The 15058-nt window shown below is 42.0% G+C and overlaps 1 long non-coding RNA gene across 1 annotated transcript in view; it reads right to left on the reverse strand.

The window, feature by feature from the left end:
- Positions 1-7447: 7447 nt before the first annotated feature.
- LOC133551985 (uncharacterized) overlaps positions 7448-15058 on the reverse strand; it is a 13388-nt gene continuing 5777 nt past the window's right edge. Inside the window, exon 5 of the long non-coding RNA XR_009806597.1 lies at positions 7448-7588. This is a non-coding gene — a long non-coding RNA (uncharacterized LOC133551985). The remainder of the gene's footprint in view (positions 7589-15058) is intronic.

Here is a 15058-nt window from a genome sequence, read left to right on the forward strand (position 1 = left end):
GATACTTTTATTAGTAGATTGAGTTAAGACTTTTGTTAGATCGGAATCTGGGTTTAACGTGGTTTGTGGAGCTCCCCCTGGTGTTGTGGTTATGGCGGTCATTTAGGTTAAGGAAGTAGTTTGACATGTACTTCGGTATCAGGGAGGTGTAGCGGATTTTATAGACTAGGCTCAGTGCAAGTCGTTTTACTCTTATATTTAATTTGTATTAGAACCGGCCCTGTTTTGCGCGCACCAACACTTGATCAGTTTTGGCGCTAGGAATTTTCAAAATGGGGTCCCAGGTACCCCATCAAGTCATAAAAATGGGGTCCCAAGGTACATTTTTGGGGTCCCACTTTTTTGTAAATTTTCAAAAACAAATGATACAAGTAAGCATACATTAGGTTATTTACAATCTGGGGAGATGGGATGTGAATGGAGGAGGGTATCAGTAAAGTGTTGAAGTTGCCTGGAGGTGTTGTTTTAGAGCGGTTTTGAAGGAATATAGAGATGCACTTACTTTTATACCTGTTGGGAGTGCATTCCACATTGATGTGGCATAGAAAGAGAATGAGTTAAGACCTTTGTTAGATCGGAATCTGGGTTTAACGTGGTTTGTGGAGCTCCCCCTGGTGTTGTGGTTATGGCGGTCATTTATGTTAAGGAAGTAGTTTGACATGTACTTCGGTATCAGGGAGGTGTAGCGGATTTTATAGACTAGGCTCAGTGCAAGTTGTTTTACTCTTATATTTAATTTGTATTAGAACCGGCCCTGTTTTGGCGCTAGGAATTTTCAAAATGGGGTCCCAGGGACCCCATCAAGTCATAAAAATGGCGTCCCAAGGTACATTTTTGGGGTCCCACTTTTTTGTAACTCTTTCAAAAACAAATGATACAAGTAAGCATACATTTGGTTATTTATAATCCGGGGAGATGGGATGTGAATGGAGGAGGGTATCAGTAAAGTGTTGAAGTTGCCTGGAGGTGTTGTTTTAGAGCGGTTTTGAAGGAATATAGAGATGCACTTACTTTTATACCTGTTGGGAGTGCATTCCACATTGACGTGGCATAGAAGGAGAATGAGTTAAGACCTTTGTTAGATCGGAATCTGGGTTTAACGTGGTTTGTGGAGCTCCCCCTGGTGTTGTGGTTATGGCGGTCATTTACGTTAAGGAAGTAGTTTGACATGTACTTCGGTATCAGGGAGGTGTAGCGGATTTTATAGACTAGGCTCAGTGCAAGTTGTTTTACTCTTATATTTAATTTGTATTAGAGCCGGCCCTGTTTTGCGCACACCAACACTTGATCAGTTTTGGCGCTAGGAATTTTCAAAATGGATCAAGTCATAAAAATGGGGTCCCAAGGTACATTTTTGGGGTCCCACTTTTTTGTAACCGTTTTAAAAACAAATGATACATGTAAGGATTATCCTGTTATATCTCAAATGTTATATTGTGTTTTGGAAAAAGTTTGTCATAAACGTTACTTAATTCATTAAAAAAATATATATATAAAAGAAAATAATTGTTGATGTATATGTAAATGTATTCAGTTATGAACATTCATTCACTTTCTTTTTTCTTTCATGGATCTAAACTTTACAGCTGCCGGTATTTTTTCCCATATTTTTATTGTAATATTTTTGCTCTAATTTAGGCCAAAGTAAGAAAAAGAAAACAATCTGAAGTTGTCTTTATTTTTTAGTTCTATTGCCATGATTTTAATAGTGCACAGATTTTACTCCATGCGGCCCCTGAGCTCTGCGATGAGATGGCGACTTGTCCAGAGTGTACGCCGCCTTCCGCCCGATTGTAGCTGAGATAGGCACCAGCGACCCCCGCGACCCCAAAGGGAATAAGCGGTAGAAAATGGGTGGATGGATGTTATTTTGCACTAGAAACTAATTGTATATATAAAAAAACATTTAGTACAAAAATGTACTAAATTAAATGGTGACGGGGCGTGGTTAAGAATCAAATATTTGATATATATATATATATATATATATATATATATATACATATATATATAAGAAATACTTGACTTTCAGTGAATTCTAGCTATATATATATATATATTTTATTATATATATATATATATGTATATATATATAAAAGAAATACTTGAATTTCAGTGTTCATTTATTTACACACATACCCACACATAACACTCATCTACTCATTGTTGAGTTAAGGGTTGAAATGTCCATCTTTGTTCTATTCTCTGTCTATTCTACATTCTATTCTATTCTATGTACAGTGGATGGCAGTATTGTCCTGTTTAAGAGTGTCACAAGTTCACAACATTGCTGTTTAGGCAGACGAACTGCTTTACGGTAGACGAAAAATCGTGACTGCTGTTGTTGTGTGTTATTCCCGGGCTGGGAGGACTTTAATGAAACTGCCTAACAATAAACCCACATAAGAAACCAAGAACTCGCCCTCGATCATTCTACAGTTATAACGTCATTGGGCAGGCTCGCTCTTTATATTGTGGAACAAGACTGTCAACACGGCACTCAGGTCGCATGGAGCTGGAGGGGGCGTGGCCTCCAGCTCCGCCTGAATTTCGGGGAGATTTCCGGCGCACGACTAAACTTGAGGCGCACCATCAAGCATGGAGGGATGGTTTAATAACTTATAAACACATGCTTACCTTAGCTAAAGCTAAATATTACTCAAATCTCATCCACCGTAATAAAAACGATCCTATGTTTTTGTTTAGTACGGTAGCATCGCCAACCCAACAAGGGACCCCTTCCAGTAGCTCCACCCACTCAGCTGATGACTTTATGCCAGGGGTAGGGAACCTATGGCTCGAGAGCCAGATGTGGCTCCTTTGATGACTGCATCTGGCTCTCGGATAAATCTGAGCTGACATTTCTTAACACGATAAGTAATGAATAATTCCACTTGTAATGAAAAATCACATTCAAAATATAAAACATTCTCATGCATTTTTATGTCCAAGAAGTTGCGTTAATGACAAGAAGTTATTTATTATTGGTTAGTGTTGGGCTTGCCCTCTTGTTGGTTTTAAGACCACCGAGCACCGACATGAGAGCCTGTTTCAGGGCTACAATATTGTTTTATTTTTCAATAAGTCTCTCAGTTGCTTTCCAGTAATTGTCTTTTTCTATTTCGTTCTCGCTGTCTCCTGGCTGCTGCTTATAAACAGAGCGACAGGTGATTAGAAAACAAGGTCCAGCTGGGCCATCTACGCACCTGTCGCTGATTTCGAGGTCGGCCCTGGCAACACCCCGCTTTGCTGCAGGCCCGCAGGCCACGCCCCTTCCACAGTTAGCTTCAGAATAACAATGTTATTCCAAAGAATAAGAGACCTATTATACCAGGGGTAGGGAACCTATGGCTCTAGAGCCAGATGTGGCTCTTTTGATGACTGCATCTGGCTCTCAGATAAATCTGAGCTGACGTTGCTTAACACGATAAGTAATGAATAATTCCACTTGTAATCACAGTGTTAAAAATAATGTTAAAATTATAAAACATTCTCATGCATTTTTAATCCATCCATCCGTTTTCTACTGCACCTGTTCAAGAAGTTGCGTTCATGGTAAGAAGTTATGTATTTATTATTTTTTAGTGTGGGGCTTGCCCTCCTGGGGGTTCTTCAGATCCCCAAGCACCGACATGAGAGCCTGTTTCAGGGTTACAATATTGTTTTATTTTTCAATAAGTCTCTCAGTTGCTTTCCAGCAATTGTATTTCCAGCCCCAACCCCGTCTCTCCTCCTGGCTGCTGCTTATAACAGAGCGACAGGTGATTAGATAACAAGGCCCAGGTGGGCCATCTACGCACCTGTCGCTGCAGGCCCGCAGGCCACGCCCCCCTCCACAGTTAGTTTCAGAATAACAATCTTATTACAAAGAATAAGAGACCTGTTATACCCAAGAAATGTTGGTCCTACTTAAAAATGTATGTGTTTAGTTGTGTTTAGTGTTAAAAAAAAATAAATTATATGGCTCTTACGAAAATATTTTTTAATATATTTGGCTTTTTGGCTCTCTCAGCCAAAAAGGTCCCCGACCCCTGTATTATACTCTAGAAATGTTGGTCTTACTTGAAAATGCACGAGTTGAGTTGTGTTCAGTGTTGAAAGAAATATTATATGGCTCTTACGGAAATACATTTTAAAAATATTTGGCTTCTTGGCTCTCTCTGCCAAAAAGGTTCCCGACCCCTGCTTTATGTAATTCTTTAATAAGAAAATTGAAGTCATCAGAAAGGAAATTAAGACAATGTGTCCCAGCTACAACTGGGTTCTATTAACACAGATACGGTCGGACCATACTTTAGTATACGGGGGTATCGTAACTCTGGAAAATTTACAGATAATGTCTTCAATTCTACAGTTTTATAACCTATTTAAAAAAAAAAGGAAAAATTACAGTAGAAATTTACAGTAAATTAACCATAAAAATAGGATTTTTATTTTTTTTACAGTCTAGTTCAGGGGTGGGCATTACGTCGATCTCGGAGGGTGTGTCAGTCGATCTCAAGCCAGGCATTAAAAAATAGACATAAAAATGAGCAATCATCAATCATACCAAGACTTCACTTTCGTCAGTTGTTTGACATTCTCGGCACCCGAGGATTTTGTGAGATGACGCTGGCTGCTGCCAGCTCATATTTAAGAAAAAAATCACTAACAGGGCGGACGCAGAGGAACACATTTTATTTCTAGAGACTCCGTACCTACTGTCAAAACTCTAAAGACCGACTGCACAGTTCCTGTCTTCACCATAAAAGACCTGTTTCATCCTGCCTGTGCTAACAAAATAAGAGTTTCAGAAAGCTAGCGTGGGATCACACTCCTCAGCCTTCCCGGTAAGGTTTATTCAGGTGTACTGGAGAGGAGGCTACGCCGGATAGTCGAACCTCGGATTCAGGAGGAACAGTGTGGTTTTCGTCCTGGTCGTGGAACTGTGGACCAGCTCTATACTCTCGGCAGGGTTCTTGAGGGTGCATGGGAGTTTGCCCAACCAGTCTACATGTGTTTTGTGGACTTGGAGAAGGCATTCGACCGTCTCCCTCGGGAAGTCCTGTGGGGAGTGCTCAGATAGTACGGGGTATCGGACTGTCTTATTGTGGCGGTCCGCTCCCTGTATGATCAGTGTCAGAGCTTGGTCCGCGTTGCCGGAAGTAAGTCGAACACATTTCGAGTGAGGGTTGGACTCCGCCAAGGCTGTCCTTTGTCACCGATTCTGTTCTTAACTTTTATGGACAGAATTTCTAGGCGCAGTCAAGGGGTTCCGGTTTGGTGGCCACGGGATTAGGTCTCTGCTTTTTGCAGATGATGTAGTCCTGATGGCTTCATCCGGCCGGGATCTTCAGCTCTCACTGAATCGGTTCGCAGCCGAGTGTGAAGCGACCGGAATGAGAATCAGCACCTCCAAGTCCGAGTCCATGGTTCTCACCCGGAAAAGGGTGGAGTGCCATCTCCGGGTTGGGGAGGAGACCCTGCCCCAAGTGGAGGAGTTCAAGTACCTAGGAGTCTTGTTCACGAGTGGGGGAAGAGTGGATCGGTGCGGCGTCTTCAGTAATGCAGACGTTGTACCGATCCGTTGTGGTGAAGAAGGAGCTGAGCCGGAAGGCAAAGCTCTCAATTTACCGGTCGATCTACGTTCCCATCCTCACCTATGGTCATGAGCTTTGGGTCATGACCGAAAGGATAAGATCACGGGTACAAGCGGCCGAAATGAGTTTCCTCCGCCGTGTGGCGGGTCTCTCTTTTAGAGATAGGGTGAGAAGCTCTGTCATCCGGGAGGAGCTCAAAGTAAAGCCGCTGCTCCTCCACATCGAGAGGAGCCAGATGAGGTTGTCCGGGTATCTGGTCAGGATGCCACCGGAACGACTCCCTAGGGATGTTTTTAGGGCACGTCCAGCTGGTAGGAGGCCACGGGGAAGACCCAGGACACGTTGGGAAGACTATGTCTCCCGGCTGGCCTGGGAACGCCTCGGGATCCCCCGGGAAGAGCTAGACGAAGTTGCTGGAGATAGGGAAGTCTGGGCTTCCCTGCTTAGGCTACTGCCCCCGCGACCCGACCTCGGATAAGCGAAAGATTATGGATGGATGGATGGAGAAAGCTAGCGTGCACAAGCTAGCAAGCTACGGAGTTTGATGCCAATGTATTTCTCCCCCGCCCTCAGCGACCGCTTTCTCACTTGCTTGCCCACCCGCACAGTCACTGACGTCACTCACCTGCTGCCAGACATTAAAGGGCCACACACATATGCTACTCTCATAACAAAGTGTTTAAAAACGAGTATGCAAGTTGGACAAATGAGATGCCAAATCCAACCACTTTCATGTGGTATTGGACAGAAATGCGGACGTTATCAGCACCACTGTCTAATTCCAATCAATGCAAGTCATCAGAATCAGGTAATACTCCAACTTATATTCTTGTCTTCATGAAAGAAAGGAATCTATGTGTGTCAAACATGCTTGTATTATCATTAAACACCATTAACTTGTTAACAAAAATGTCTCTTTCATAAATAAATAAATATAAATAGGAATGAGGTAGATCTCCTCGACTTGGTCAATTGAAAAGTAGCTCGCCTGCAGAAAAAGTGTGAGCGCCCCTGCTCTAGTTATTTGTGCTGTGTGCCTCGACGTATAGTAAACAGCACCTGAGTGACACCGATGAAGAGGGAAAACACTAATAAAAGGTGACAAATAAGCTGGTTGCGGACGAGCGACACAATGGACACTCTTGTCCAAATGTTGTGTGTTTGCTCCCGGGCTTGCAGACGGTGACAAACACGGAAAGAGAAGAAGTGGAAGCAAGTCACTTCCTCCATTGCGGCCAATGTTTGTTATTCCCTCTTTATTTTGCTCCTTAAACTGCTTTTTTTGAACGAGACAATGTTTCACTTCAACGAGGTGAATGAGTCTTCTGTCGCGGCCGCACGCGCTCCATCTTGGAGGCGGCGCGGACGCGCACGGAGCGGGACGCGCACTCGCAGGCTGGAAGCGCGCGCACGCGGCCCGGTCGGTGTTGACTGGCGCGGGTGTGACGCCATGATGTCACAGTGAAGGATATGAGCAGAGTGGAAAGCTACACACACACACACACACACACACACACACACACACACACACACACACACACACACACACACACACACACACACACACACACACACACACACACACACACACATGTAAGTCTGCCCCACACTGCTGCGCGTGAATGCCCTCTCTGTTTTTTATTCTTTTGACTTTTTCTTCACTCAGAAGGAAAGTAACAAGCGTTGCTATGACATGCATCCACGACATATGTAAATGTCATCTAGCCTTCTTGCGGTCTACGCCAGGGGTCACCAACGCGGTGCCCGCGGGCACCAGGTAGCCCGTAAGGACCAGATGAATGGCCCGCTGGCCTGTTCTAAAAAATAACTCAAATAGCAGCACTTACCTGTGAGCTTCCTCTATTTTTTAATCCATCCATCCATCATTTTCCGCTTATCCGAGGTCAGGTCGTGGGGGCAGCAGCCTAAGCAGGGAAGCCCAGACTTTCCTCTCCCCAGCCACTTTGTCCAGCTCCTCCCGGGGGATCCCGAGGCGTTCCCAGACTTTGCTGGATAAATGTGAAATAAAGGAGGCAGTACACAAGTGAAGCGAAGGTAAATAACATCAAATATTAACTATTTACTTTATTTAATGCCGTAAAAATAGTCAGTGACACTCCATTTGTGTATTTATTGGCCTCAACTCCAGTGAACAGAACGCTAATGCTTACAAGCTAACGGTAAAGCCAATGTGTTTGTGTTGTTGGCGTGAGATAAACACTGATATTTATAATTTATGTATTGTTATTGACAGCTGAAACGGACCTAAAGGAATTGCCTGACCGACATGAATTCATCATTTACCAATAGAACGACTTTCTGACTGTTAGCCATCGCGGACAAAAGCCTGACTTTTTATGAACAATTCGGTACCCTTTATTTTTTAAATCATATTGTTTTGTATATTATTGCTTTGTGTATCATTTACTAACTATTTCGCAAAATAACTCTGATTATATCATCCATCCATCCAATTTCCTCCGTTTATCCGAGGTCGGGTGGCGGGGGCAGCAGCCTAAGCAGAGAAGCCCAGACTTCCCTCTCCCCAGCCGCTTCGTCCAGTTCTTCCCGGGGGATCCCGAGGCGTTCCCAGGCCAGCCGAGAGACATAGTCTTCCCAACGTGTCCTGGGTCTTCCCCGTGGCCTCCTACCGGTTGGACGTGCCCTAAACACCTCCCTAGGGAGGCGTTCGGGTGGCATCCTGACCAGCCCGAGCCACCTCATCTGGCTCCTCTCCATGTGGAGGAGCAGCGGCTTTACTTTGGGTTCATCCCGGATGGCTATTTTTGAAATTGTATTTATTTACTAACAAGCTGGTCTCGCTTTGCTCGACATTTTTAATTCTAAGAGAGACAAAATAAAGCTACCTTCAAGGTACTCAAAGCGCTTTGACACTACTTCCACATTCACACACACATTCACACACTGATGGAGGGAGCTGCCATGCAAGGCGCTCACCAGGACCCATCAGGAGCAAGGGTGAAGTGTCTTGCTCAGGACACAACGGACGTGACGAGGTTGGTACTAGGTGGGGATTGAACCAGGAACCCTCGGGTTGCGCCGTCCCTAACTCAAATAGAATTTGAAAATCCAAGAAAATATTTTAAAGACTTCACTTGTTTAAATAAATTCATTTATTTTTTTACTTTGCTTCTTATAACTTTCAGAAAGACAATTTTAGAGAAAAAAATACAACCTTAAAAATGATTTTAGGATTTTTAAACACATATACCTTTTTACCTTTTAAATTCCTTCCTCTTCTATCCTGACAATTTAAATCAATGTTCAAGTATATTTATTTTTTTTATTTTAAAGAATAATTAATACATTTTGATTTAATTCTTCATTTTAGCTTCTGTTTTTTCGACGAAAAATATCTATGAAATATTTCTTCAAACTCATTATGGTTAAAATAAAAAAAAAATTATTCTGGCAAATCTAGAAAAACTTTAGAATAAAATGTAAATCTTATTTCAAAGTCTTTTGAATTTCCTTTAAAATTTTAGTTCTGGAAAATCTAGAAGAAATAATGATTTGTCTTTGTTAGAAATATAGCTTGGTCCAATTTGTTATATATTCTAACCAAGTGCAGATTGTATTTTAACCTTTTTAAAACATGTCATCAAAATTCTAAAATTAATCTTAATCAGGGAAAATTACTAATGATGTTTCCATAAAAAAATGTTTTTTTTTTTTTTCAAAAAGATTCGAATTAGCTCGTTTTTCTCTTCTTTTTCGCGGTTGAATTTTGAATTTTAAAGAGTCAAAATTAAAGATAAACTATGTTTCAATATAAAATTTTAATTTTTTTCCTGTTTTCTCCTCTTTTAAACCGTTAAATTAAGTGGGTTTTTTTCATCATTTATTCTCTACAAAAAACCTTCCGTAAAAAGAAAAAAAATGTACGACGGAATGACAGACAGAAATACCCATTTTTAAAATATATATATGTATATCAAAGGTAAATTCAGCAAATTGGCTATTTCTGCCCATTTATTTAAGTGTGTATCAAACTGGTAGCCCTTCGCATTAATCAGTACCCAAGAAGTAGCTCTTGGTTTCAAAAAGGTTGGTGAGCCCTGGTCTACGCCTACTTTAGGCGCCTTTACACTTACAGTAAAGGGGAACTGCTTTTTTGCCTATCATTCACAATCTTCATGTAAGACAAGAACACACGTTTTTTTTTTTAATGCATTCTAAATCGTAAATAAATGTTAGCAAAATTCAGCTAACAATGGAGCTGAGGGGACTTTATATACACAGCAATATTTTGGTAACAGTACCAAAATTATTTTGATACTTTTTAATACTTTTTGATACTTTTCTAAATAAAGGGAAGCATTTTTAACCTTATTCTCACAAAAAAATATATATATTAAATATATGTCTCTTATTGCATCCATCCATCCATTTTCCTACCGCTTGTCCCGTTCGGGGTCGCTGGAGCCTATCTCAGCTGCATTCGGGCAGAAGGCGGCGTACACCCTGGACAAGTCGCCATCTCATCGCAGGGCCAGTCTTATTGCAAGTTTGTCCTTAAATAAAATACTGAACATACTAGACAACTTTTCTTTTATTAATAAGTAAACAAACAAAGGCTCCTACTTTAGTCTGCTGACATATGCAGTAACATATTGTGTCATTTTCCATTCTAATATTATGTCAAAATTATTAAGAACACTTGGTAGAAAATTATTTAATCTACTTGTTCATTTACTGTTAATATCCGCTTATTTTCTCTTTTAACATGTTCTATCTACACTTCTGGTAAAAATCAATAATAATTTATTATTCTGTTGTTTGGATGCTTTACATTAGTTTTGGATGATACCACAAATTTGGGTATCAATCCGATACCAGGTAGTTACAGGATCATACATTGGTCATATTCAAATACCTCATGCCTGAGTTTATAAACATAATATCCATCCATCCATACATTTCATTCTGCTTTTGGGTCATGGGGTCAGCAGCCTAAGCAGGGAAGCCCAGACTTCCCTCTCCCCAGCCACTTCGTCCTGCTCCTCCCAGGGGATCCCGAGGCGTTCCCAGGCCAGCCGGGAGACATAGTCTTCCCAACGTGTCCTGGGTCTTCCCCTTGGCCTCCTGCCGGTCGGATGTGCGCCAAATACCTTTCTAGAAAGGCGTTCGGGTGGCATCCTGAGCAGATGCCCGAACCACCTCATCTGGTTCCTCTCGATGTGAAGGAGCAGCGGCTTTACTCTGAACTTCCCCCAGATGGCAGAGCTTCTCACCCTATTTTTAGGGTGAGAAGAAACTCATTTCGGCCGCTTGTACCCGTGATCTTGTCCTTTTGATCATGACCCAAAGTTCATTACCATAGGTGAGGATGGGAACGTAGATCGACCCGTAAATTGAGAGCTTTGCCTTCCGGCTCAGCTCCTTCTTCACCACTACGGACCGATACAGCGTCTGCATTACTGAAGACGCCGCACCGATCCGCCTGTCGATCGCACAATCCACTCTTCCCTCACTCGTGAACAAGACTCCTAGGTACTTGAACTTATAGAATAAAAAAAAAAACGAAAGAAGATGTACTACAATTAGCCGCATTTTTAGCCACCTTTTAGTTGCTATATTTAACGACTTAGAATGCATAAAAAAAGAAAAACATTAGAGATGTTTTTTTTTGCCGATATCTGATATTCCGATAATGTCCAACTCTTAATTACCGATTCCGATATCAACCGATACCGATATAAAAAGTTGTGGAATTTTTATAACACATTATTATGCCTAATTTTGTTGTGATGCCCCGCTGGATGCATTAAACAAGGCTTTCCAAAATAAATCAACTTAAGTTATGGAAAAAAATCACAACATGGCACTGCCATATTTATTATTGAAGTCACAAAGTGCATTATTTATTTTAACATGCCTCGAAACAGCAGCTTGGAATTTGGGACATGCTCCCCCTGAGAGAGCGTGAGGAGGTAGAGTTGGGCGGGGCTTGAGGGGGATACGGGGTTTAGGTGGGAGGATAGCGGGGGGGGTGTATATTGTAGCGTCCCGGAAGAGTTAGCGCTGCAAGGGCTTCTGGGTATTTGTTCTGTTGTGTTTATGTTGTGTTACGGTGCGGATGTTCTCCCAAAATGTGTTTGTCATGCTTGTGTGGTGTGGGTTCAAAGTGTGGCGCATATTTGTAACAGTGTTAAAGTTGTTTATACGGCCACCCTCAGTGTGACCTGTATGATTGTTGACCAAGTATGCATTGCATTCACTTGTGTGTGAGAAAATCTGTAGATATTAGGCGACTGGGCCGGCCCGCAAAAGCAGTGCCTTTAAGGTTTATTGGCGCTCTGTACTTCTCCCTACATCCGAGTGCACAGCGGCGTTTTAAAAAGTCATAAATTGTACTTTTTGAAACCGATATGGAAAACTTTGAAACCTATACCGATGATTTCCGATATAATATTTTATAGCATTTATCGGCCGATAATATCGGCAGTCCAATATTATCAGATATCCCTAAAAAACATGTGTGTTCTTGTCTTACGTAGGGATTGTGACTGATTAACTGCAAATTAAAAAAAAAAAAAGCGCACTTCCCCTTTAAAGGGGAACATTATCACAATTTCAAAAGGGTTAAAAACAATAAAAATCAGTTCCCAGTGGCTTGTCTTATTTTTCGAAGTTTTTTTCAAAATTTTACACCTCCCGGAATATCCCTAAAAAAAGCTTTAAAGTTCTTGATTTCCGCTATTTGCGATGCGACTGTCCATTTCCCTGTGACGTCATACAGGGCTGCCAATACAAACAATGGCGGTTACCACAGCAAGATATAGCGACATTAACTCGGATTCAGACTCGGATTTCAGCGGCTTAAGCGATTCAACAGATTACACATGTATTGAAACAGATGGTCGGAGTATGGAGGCAGGGAGCGAAAACGAAATTGAAGAAGAAATTGAAGCTATTGAGCGATAGCTATTGACGCTATTTGGCCATAGCATGGGTGTACCTAATGAAGTGGCCCATAGCATAGTTGCCTTATTAGCATCGCCGGTAAAATGTGCGGACCAAACGATCAGGACTTTCGCATCTTGTGACACTGGAGCAACTTAAATCCGTCGATTGGTAAGTGTTTGTTTCACATTAAATGTGGGTATCTAGTTTCAAATGTACATACAGCTAGCGTAAATAGCATGTTAGCATCGATTAGCGTAGCATGTTCGCATTGATTAGCTGGCAGTCATGCTGCGACCAAATATGTCTGATTAGCACATAAGTCAACAACATCAACAAAACTCACCTTTGTGATTTCGCTGACTTAATCGTTGCAAATGCATCTGCAGGTTATCCATACATCTCTGTGCCATGTCTGTCTTAGCATCGCCGGTCAAATGTGAAGACACTCCGGCACATTCAATGGGGGTCTGGCGGCAGATTTCTTGCCAGTGGTACAACTTGAATCAATCAATCAATCAATGTTTCTTTATATAGACCCAAATCACAAATGTCTCAAAGGACTGCACAAATCATTACGACTACAACATCCTCGGAAGAACCCACAAATCCCTCCCTGTTAGTGTTGTTACACCCTCCGAAAACACACCGACAAGGCATGATGTCTCCAAGGTTCCAAAAAATAGTCGAAAAAACGGAAAAGAACAGAGCTGAGACCCGGTGTTTGTAATGTGAAAATGAAAATGGCGGGTGTGTTACCTCGGTGACGTCACGTTCTGACGTCATCGCTAAAAGACCGATAAACAGAAAGGCGTTTAATTTGCCAAAATTCACCCATTTAGAGTTCGGAAAACAGTTAAAAAAATACGAGGTCTTTTTTCTGCAACATCAAGGTATATAATGACGCTTGCATAGGTTGGGTGATAATGTTCCCCTTTAAGTGCAAAAGCTCTTATGCACTTAAAAGCGTAGGTGTGCAAGTGCACCAATTGAGACACACCCAGACGCTACCAGGCTTGAAATAACCAGAGTCATTTTTAATTATTGTACAACCGACAAATGGGACAATTTGGGACAAAGCGACACTGTGAAAAGATGCCTACTCCGGAACCAAGTACACCCTGTATGCAGAGTCATCAATGGCAAATGGTTAATGGGTTGTACTTGTATAGTGCTTTTGTACCCCTTTTTTAAGGAGCCCAAAGCGCTTTGACAGTATTTCCACATTCGCCCATTCACACACACATTCACACACTGACGGCGGGAGCTGCCATGCAAGGCGCTAACCAGGCCCCATCAGGAGCAAGGGTGAAGTGTCTTGCTCAAGGACACAACGAACGTGACTAGGATGGTAGAAGGTGGGGATTGAACCAATAACCCTCAGATTACTGGCATAGCAACTCTACCAACTTCGCCACGCCACCATCGATGTAGTCTTTCAGTGTTCACAAAGTACTTGTAAAGTTGTTGTGACATGCAGTAGCATGGTGTGTAAGTGTGAGTTTCACACGAGCACTAAAACATGCATTTGGCTCCAAGCATGTGCGTTTTTTTTTTCGTTTTTTAATTCCTTTGTTCTTCCGTCTTCGCAGCACATAGTTATGCAGTGAAATCAACTACAGGTACTGTAGCACACACACACCTTTCACCTTGAGTGGTCACACAGTTGCTTAAAGGGGAACATTATCAGCAGACCTATGTAAGCGTCAATATATACCTTGATGGTGCAGAAAAAAGACCATGTATTTTTTTGGACAGATTTCCGAACTCTAAATGGGTGAATTTTGGCGAATTAAACCGCCTTTCTGTTTATCGCTCTTTTTGCGATGACGTCAGAACCTGACGTCTCCGAGGTAGTACAGCCGCCATTTTCATTTTCAACACATTGCAAACATTGGGTCTCAGCTCTGTTATTTTCCGTTTTTTCGACTATTTTTTGGAACCTTGGAGACATCATGCCTCGTCGGTGTGTTGTCGGAGGGTGTAACAACACTAACAGGGAGGGATTCAAGCTGCACCACTGGCCCAAAAATGCGAAAGTGTCTACCGCCAGACCCCCATTGAATGTGCCAAAGTGTCTCCACGTTTTACCGGCGATGACAGACATGGCACATATATGTATGGATAACCTGCAGATGCATTTGCAACGATAAAGTCAACGAAATCACAAAGGTGAGTTCTGTTGATGTTGACTTATGTGTTAATCAGACATATTTGGTCGCGGCGTGACAGCCAGCTAATCGATGCTAACATGCTATGCTAATCGACGCTATCATGCTATTTACCGGCGGTGCTAAAGCAGACATGGCACAGAGATGTATGGATAACCTGCAGATGCATTTGCAACGATAAAGTCAACGAAATCACAAAGGTGAGTTTTGTTGATGTTGATTGCCAGCTTGTCATATAGACATGGAACCATCATAAGACATAGACATGGAACCATCGTGAGACATATAGACATGGAACCATCATGAGACATAGACATGGAACCATCATGAGACATATAGACATGGAACCATCATAAGACATATAGACATGGAACCATCATG

Source organism: Nerophis ophidion, linkage group LG04 (genome assembly GCF_033978795.1).
Source record: "Nerophis ophidion isolate RoL-2023_Sa linkage group LG04, RoL_Noph_v1.0, whole genome shotgun sequence".
Taxonomy (NCBI): Eukaryota; Metazoa; Chordata; class Actinopteri; order Syngnathiformes; family Syngnathidae; genus Nerophis; species Nerophis ophidion.